The sequence below is a fragment of the Rhamphochromis longiceps genome, linkage group LG19 (assembly GCF_057381845.1).
Source record: "Rhamphochromis longiceps isolate RC_006_pf linkage group LG19, R_longiceps_female_GT1.1, whole genome shotgun sequence".
Lineage (NCBI taxonomy): Eukaryota > Metazoa > Chordata > Actinopteri > Cichliformes > Cichlidae > Rhamphochromis > Rhamphochromis longiceps.
The window spans coordinates 3,259,550-3,266,979 of NC_140575.1; positions in this window are offsets into that span (position 1 = coordinate 3,259,550).

Here is a 7,430-nt window from a genome sequence, read left to right on the forward strand (position 1 = left end):
GTCTGTTCATTTAGTGTAAATTTCTTCTTAAATTAGATCAGTAAAAAGTCTGGAGTTCATTCTAAAGTTCATTCTGCATCTGTGAGTCTGCTTGGGACCTGGTAATGTAAATTTTGCTATCAGGCAGTGATTCCTCCTCAGAGAATTTACATTACAATGCTCCAACGATGCATGTTCCCCAAGTTGAGAATATCAAAGGAGTATAACAGGAATGTCAACTCAGCTATTGGGTCTCCAGCTGTCCATGTGTGTATTGGAGTAAAATCTAGTTTAAAGTTAACTCCCATCCATCCATATGTTAGAGCAGAGCAGGAGGCTCGTAGCAAAGGCCTGGCCAGTACAGGGCTCACAGGATGCTGGTGGCTCAGGTTCGACACGATCACGATGCTCATGCGTTCTGGTGTCCTCGAAGTCTCGGGCTGCAGAGGGTATACAGAGTTATTATGCAGTTTGATATAGAACAGTAGGAATGATTTCCTGCATTCTTTTTGGTAGTAGAGTCGAATCAGTGTAAGGTAAAAGTAGCTCTGCTGCCTCAGAAGTATGGAGTGGAGCAGGTGAGGTGGATTATCCATGATGGAAAGCAGTCTGTTTAGTGAGCTCCTATCCCTCACTGACTCAAAAGCCTCCAAATTCTGACCAGTGATGGTTCCAGCCTTATGGATTAGTTTGTTCAATGTCAGGCGGGGGAAGCTGTTCCTTCATGGTAACATGGATTGAACTGCACCACCTTTCTTCAACAAATACTTCAATCCCTCCAGTCTTTTTCTTACCATTCATCTTGGCATGTCCGTCAACCCGAACACTGAAAAAGCTGAATTTATCCATCTTATTAGCCAAAGACCTCATGTTCCCCATGATGCCCAGTGAAATGGAGTTTACATGTCCTTCTCGTTGCTTTAACTCTTCCTCCACCCGGCACCTGCAGTGTCTCCTCTTGAGTTTCTGCTAGATGACCAGTCTGGCTCCGGACAGCAGCTTGTTTTGGAGAGCACTAGTAGCTGGTCCCAAGTGTATGTGAATACAGAGTGACCGCTTAGCATGAAAAAAACAAACTATTAAGAAAAACACAAAGTACCAGAAACTCCAGGAGCTGCTGCAGAAGTCTGCCAAGCACACAGTCGGTCAGAAAGCAACCCTAAATCCTTCTTTTTTTGCCTGCTCCCTTAGGGCCCTTCCTCTTCTCCTCCTGCCTGACAGCTCCATATTCAACATCCTTTGTCCAGCATATCAATTGTCCCTTCTTCTCAGGAAGGACAATCTACTAACCATATGTTACAAGGGTAACTGAACCTTGTGCTACATTAATATAATAATGAAGTAAAATTGACGATAGTACAAATATTACTCTTATTCTAATGAAAGTACTCAGTCATCTGTTATGTAGGAGACATGCAGCAAAAGATCATTTTTTTAAATAACTATTTTCTGTTGCCTGCATTTAAGAGGGGCCTTTGCCTCCACACATCAACAGTAAAATGAGTTCAGTCAGGGGTTACAGTAGGAGTCAGCAGGTTAGGGAACCATAAGTTCTGTACAGTGGCTCAGCTTAGAGAAAAGAATCGCAACTCACAGTCACTTCTCATAATAAGCTCCACTGGGTTTGCTTTGTGTGCAGGCTGCGATCAGCTGACCTGCTCCTCTTTGTGGATTTACACAACTGAATTTAAGAAGATGTTTGCAGTTGGCTGATGTCCATCCTCAACAAGAAGAACAACACTCTTGACTCCATTTGTATGTCACAGCTCCCACATCTGTTCGTACTTAAGGTGGCCCTCTGGAAGGGAAGGCTCCCTTGTCCATATACGGCAGACATCTAGGCGCCATGCGCACTCCAAAGGTCACAGATCACACATATGTCAACACGTATGTTCACATATTATAACAACATTGAACTGTGTACATTAGACCTACTTTATGAATACCAGAACCATATGCTGAGCCTAGATTTGTGTGAATGTGGAGGTATCAGTACAGGTGGGGGTGCATGTCTCTGTCGATTCATCTGTGTTTGTGCTTGTATTTCAATTCAATTATGAGCAGCACTTTGGCGACAGTGGGAAGGAAAAACTCCCTTTTAACAGGAAGAAACCTCCAGCAGAACTTAGGGAGGGGCAGGGCCATCTGCTGTGATTGGTTGGGGTGAGAGAAGGAAGACAGGATAAAAGACATGCTGTGGAAGAGAGACAGAGGTTAATAACAGATATGATTCAATGCAGAGAGGTCTGTTAATACATAGTGAGTGAAGAAGAAACACCCAGTGCATCATGGGAATCCCCCGGCAGCCTACGTCTATTGCAGCATAACTAAGGGAGGATTCAGGGTCACCTGGTCCAGCCCTAACTATATGCTTTAGCAAAAAGGAAAGTTTGAAGCCTAATCTTGAAAGTAGAGATAGTGTCTGTCTCCTGAATCCAAACTGGAAGCTGGTTCCACAGAAGAGGGGCATGAAAACTGAAGGCTCTGCCTCCCATTCTACTTTTAAATACTCTAGGAACAACAAGTAGGCCTGCAGAGCGAGAGCGAAGTGCTCTAATAGGGTGATATGGTACTACAAGGTCATTAAGATAAGATGGGGCCTGATTATTTAAGACCTTGTATGTGAGGAGCAGGATTTTGAATTCAATTCTGGATTTAACAGGAAGCCAATGAAGGGAAGCCAAAACAGGAGAAATATGCTCTCTCTTTCTAGTCCCTGTCAGGACTCTTGCTGCAGCATTTTGGATTAGCTGAAGGCTTTTCAGTGAGTTTTTTGGACATCCTGATAATAATGAATTACAGTCGTCCAGCCTGGAAGTAATAAATGCATGAACTAGTTTTTCAGCGTCACTCTGAGACAGGATATTTCTAACTTTAGAGATGTTGCACAAATGGAAGAAAGCAGTCTTACATATTTGTTTAATATGTGCGTTGAAGGACATGTCCTGGTCAAAAATGACTCCAAGGTTCCTCACAGCGTTACTGGAGGCCAAGGTAATGCCATCCAGAGTAAGAATCTGGTTAGATACCATATTTCTAAGCTTTTCAGGGCCGAAAACAATAACCTCAGTTTGATCTGAATCAAGAAGCAGAAAGTTAGCGGCCATCCAGGTCTTTATGTCTTTAAGACAGAGCAGAGCAGCTATCTGAACGCTACCCCAACAGAGGTCGTTTATCTTGTTAATAATTTCACCTCCTCACTACGTACGACTCTGGATACTGTAGCTCCTGTGAAAACTAAGGTCTCTAATCAGAAGTACCTGACTCCGTGGTATAATTCTCAAACATGTACCCTAAAGCAGACGACTCGTAATCTGGAGAGGAAATGGCATGTCACAAATTTAGAGGATCATCATTTAGCCTGGAGAAATAGTTTGCTGCTTTATAAGAAAGCCCTCCACAGAGCCAGAACATCTTACTATTCATCACTGATTGAAGAAAATAAGAACAACCCCAGGTTTCTCTTCAGCTCTGTAGCCAGGCTGACAAACAGTTAGAGCTCTGTTGAGCCAACCATCCCTTTAACGTTAACTAGTAATGACTTCATGAACTTCTTCACAAATAAAATTCTTATCATTAGAGGAAAAATTACCAATAATCATCCCACAGATGTAATATTATCTACAGCTACTCTTAGTACCATTGATGTTAAGTTAGACTCTTTTTCTCCAATTGATCTTTCTGAGTTAACTTCAATAATTACTTCCTCCAAACCATCAACGTGTCTTTTAGACCCCATTCCTACAAAACTGCTCAAAGAAGTCCTGCCATTAATTAATTCTTCGATCTTAAATATGATCAACCTATCTCTAATGATCGGCTATGTACCACAGGCCTTCAAGCTGGCTGTAGTTAAACCTTTACTCAAAAAGCATCTCTAGACCCAGCAGTCTTAGCTAATTATAGGCCAATCTCCAACCTTCCTTTATATCAAACATCCTTGAAAGAGTAGTTGTCAAACAGCTAACAGATCATCTGCAGAGGTTTATTTGAAGAGTTTCAGTCAGGTTTCAGAGCTCATCACAGCACAGAAACAGCTTTAGTGAAGGTTACAAATGATCTTCTTATGGCCTCTGACAGTGGACTCATCTCTGTGCTTGTCCTGCTAGACCTCAGTGCAGCGTTCGATACTGTCGACCATAATATCCTATTAGAGCGATTAGAACATGCTGTAGGTATTACAGGTACTGTGCTGCAGTGGTTTGTATCATATCTATCTAATAGACTCCAGTTTGTTCATGTAAATGGAGAGTCCTCTTCACACACTGAGGTTAATTATGGAGTTCCACAGGGTTCAGTGCTAGGACCAATTCTGTTTACATTATACATGCTTCCCTTAGGCAGCATCATTAGAAGACATAGCATAAATTTTCACTGCTATGCAGATGACACCCAGCTCTATCTGTCCATGAAGCCAGATAACACACACCAATGAGTTAGACTGCAGGAATGTCTTAAAGACATAAAGACCTGGATGGCCGCTAACTTTCTGCTTCTTAATTCAGATAAAACTGAGGTTATTGTACTCGGCCCTGAAAAGCTTAGAAATATGGTATCTAACCAGATTCTTACTCTGGATGGCATTACCTTGGCCTCCAGTAACGCTGTGAGGAACCTTGGAGTCATTTTTGACCAGGACATGTCCTTCAATGCACATATTAAACAAATATGTAAGACTGCTTTCTTCCATTTGCGCAACATCTCTAAAGTTAGAAATATCCTGTCTCAGAGTGACGCTGAAAAACTAGTTCATGCATTTATTACTTCCAGGCTGGACGACTGTAATTCATTATTATCAGGATGTCCAAAAAACTCACTGAAAAGCCTTCAGCTAATCCAAAATGCTGCAGCAAGAGTACTGACAGGGACTAGAAAGAGAGAGCATATTTCTCCTGTTTTGGCTTCCCTTCATTGGCTTCCTGTTAAGTCCAGAGTTGAATTCAAAATCCTGCTCCTCACATACAAGGTCTTAAATAATCAGGCCCCATCTTATCTTAATGACCTTGTAGTACCATATCACCCTATTAGAGCACTTCGCTCTCACACTGCAGGCCTACTTGTTGTTCCTAGAGTATTTAAAAGTAGAATGGGAGGCAGAGCCTTCAGTTTTCAGGCCCCTCTTCTGTGGAACCAGCTTCCAGTTTGGATTCAGGAGACAGACACTATCTCTACTTTCAAGATTAGGCTTCAAACTTTCCTTTTTGCTAAAGCATATAGTTAGGGCTGGACCAGGTGACCCTGAATCCTCCCTTAGTTATGCTGCAATAGACGTAGGCTGCCGGGGGATTCCCATGATGCATTGAGTTTTTCCTTTCCAGTCACCTTTCTCACTCACTATGTGTTAACAGACCTCTCTGCATTGAATCATATCTGTTATTAACCTCTGTCTCTCTTCCACAGCATGTCTTTTATCCTGTCTTCCTTCTCTCACCCCAACCAATCGCAGCAGATGGCCCCGCCCCTCCCTGAGCCTGGTTCTGCCGGAGGTTTCTTCCTGTTAAAAGGGAGTTTTTCCTTCCCACTGTCGCCAAAGTGCTTGCTCATAGGGGGTCATATGATTGTTGGGTTTTTCTCTGTATCTATGAAGCGCCTTGAGGCGACTTTTGTTGTGATTTGGCGCTATATAAATAAAATTGAATTGAATTGAAAGTTCATGTGTGGCCAGAAGAATCTGAGACGCAAGCGTGTCAGCGTTTTTGCAATGCCCAGATGTCCGGATGTAGGATGATCGTGGTAATACTTGAGCAGATAACCACGGAGTGTAGTAGGAGCAAACAGTTTAACCCTTTAAGACCTACCATAGAACCAAGTTCGCCAGAGCTTATAGTATATTTTTACATGCTGTGGAGCCATTTTTGGGAGCATTTCAAGTTGCTATACATCAATACAACCATTATAGCCCAAACTTTAATAATATGTCTGCATTAGGTGCATTGTAATTACATAAATTGCAAAAAAGTGCAATAAACTACAAAAATATTGAAAATCGTTTTTGTTTTTTTAACATATATTTCTAGTTAGAGAAATTTAAGAGGCTTATCCCTCAAAACTGTAAATACAAAAAAGTTGGACAAACTAGTTTCCCACCACAAGAAATTTATTTTAAGTGTCTTCATAGTTTTATTTTTGAAATACACCAATTTTCATACACTGCAGGAAAAACGAAAATAAATATTATAGTGCAAATATGCAAAATAACAGCATATGCATCAAAATAAATTATTTCCAGCAGTGCAATATGAGTCGTAAGCATCCCAGAAACAACACAGAAAATCATAAACTCAAACATAACTTTTAAAAACACAAGTGTAGGCTCATAAGGCCCCAATCGTAAAAAACTACATTTCCGCAAAATTACGTCACTTCCGGTTTCGGGCAGGTCATGGCGGACATGCGACAGTTCACGCTGATGGACGTAGGAAGTGTTGCAAACAGCTGATCGGATCGGCAAAGCGTGTTTCTGGAATATTATGTTTTTGTTGCTGCAAGTGCTTTTTATGCAGTTTTTGCAAAGCTATATGTGGAAGGAAACTGTGACCGAGGACAAGCTGATGGCATAAGATGTAAGTACAACTCCTCTGGTTTCATATGCAAAAAAAATTATTGCGCTAGCTTACGTGGTTGCAGTGCTACCGGGATTTAAAAATAGTTACGCAAAATGGAGCGTGCCCGCTCCGACCGGCTTTAAAGGGTTAAGCTGCTTGAGTGGGTGGAGACCACATTTCGTTTTTGGGTCGAGGAAATAGAGGAGACCATCATGTACAACATAGTTTTCCAGATCTTGATTATCCTCCCCAGTTTGTTGGTCACTCTCCAGCTGATTGAGCAATGAGCCTGTGACTGGGTCCTCAAGCTGCAGTTGACGAACATGCGGGCGGTCTGAAACAATTACAGAAGGCAGAGCACGAAGGTCCATGCTCCCAATCACGGCGTAGGGAGGGAGAAGATCAATGGGGGCATCCACATCTGGTAGAGGATTACGTGAAAGGGCATCGGGCACCTTATTATGTTCTCCAGGTTTGTGGATAATGCTGAAGTCAAAGTCTTGAAGGCAAAGAGACCACCGAGCAAGCCTGCCAGAGGGGTTTGGTGGAGACATCAACCACTTGAGGCTGCTGTGGTCAGTGTAAATGGTTACGTGCAAGCCTTCGACATAGGGTCGGAAATGTTCCAAGGCCCAGATCACGGCCAGACACTCCTTCTCTGGAGTTAAGTAGGGCTTTTCCGATTTGTACATAGCACAGCTAGCAAATGCTACAGCAACGTCTTTGCCATCCTCATCTTTCTGCATTAATGCTGCTCCAAGACCAGCATCGCATGCATCAGTGTGAATGAAGAATGGACGCGAAAAATCTGGGAACCTGAGGACTGGTGCTGAGGTTATAGAATGTTTCAGAAAGTCCACAGCTGCCTGGCACTTGTCATCCCAGTGAAACTGCACGTCCTTTTTA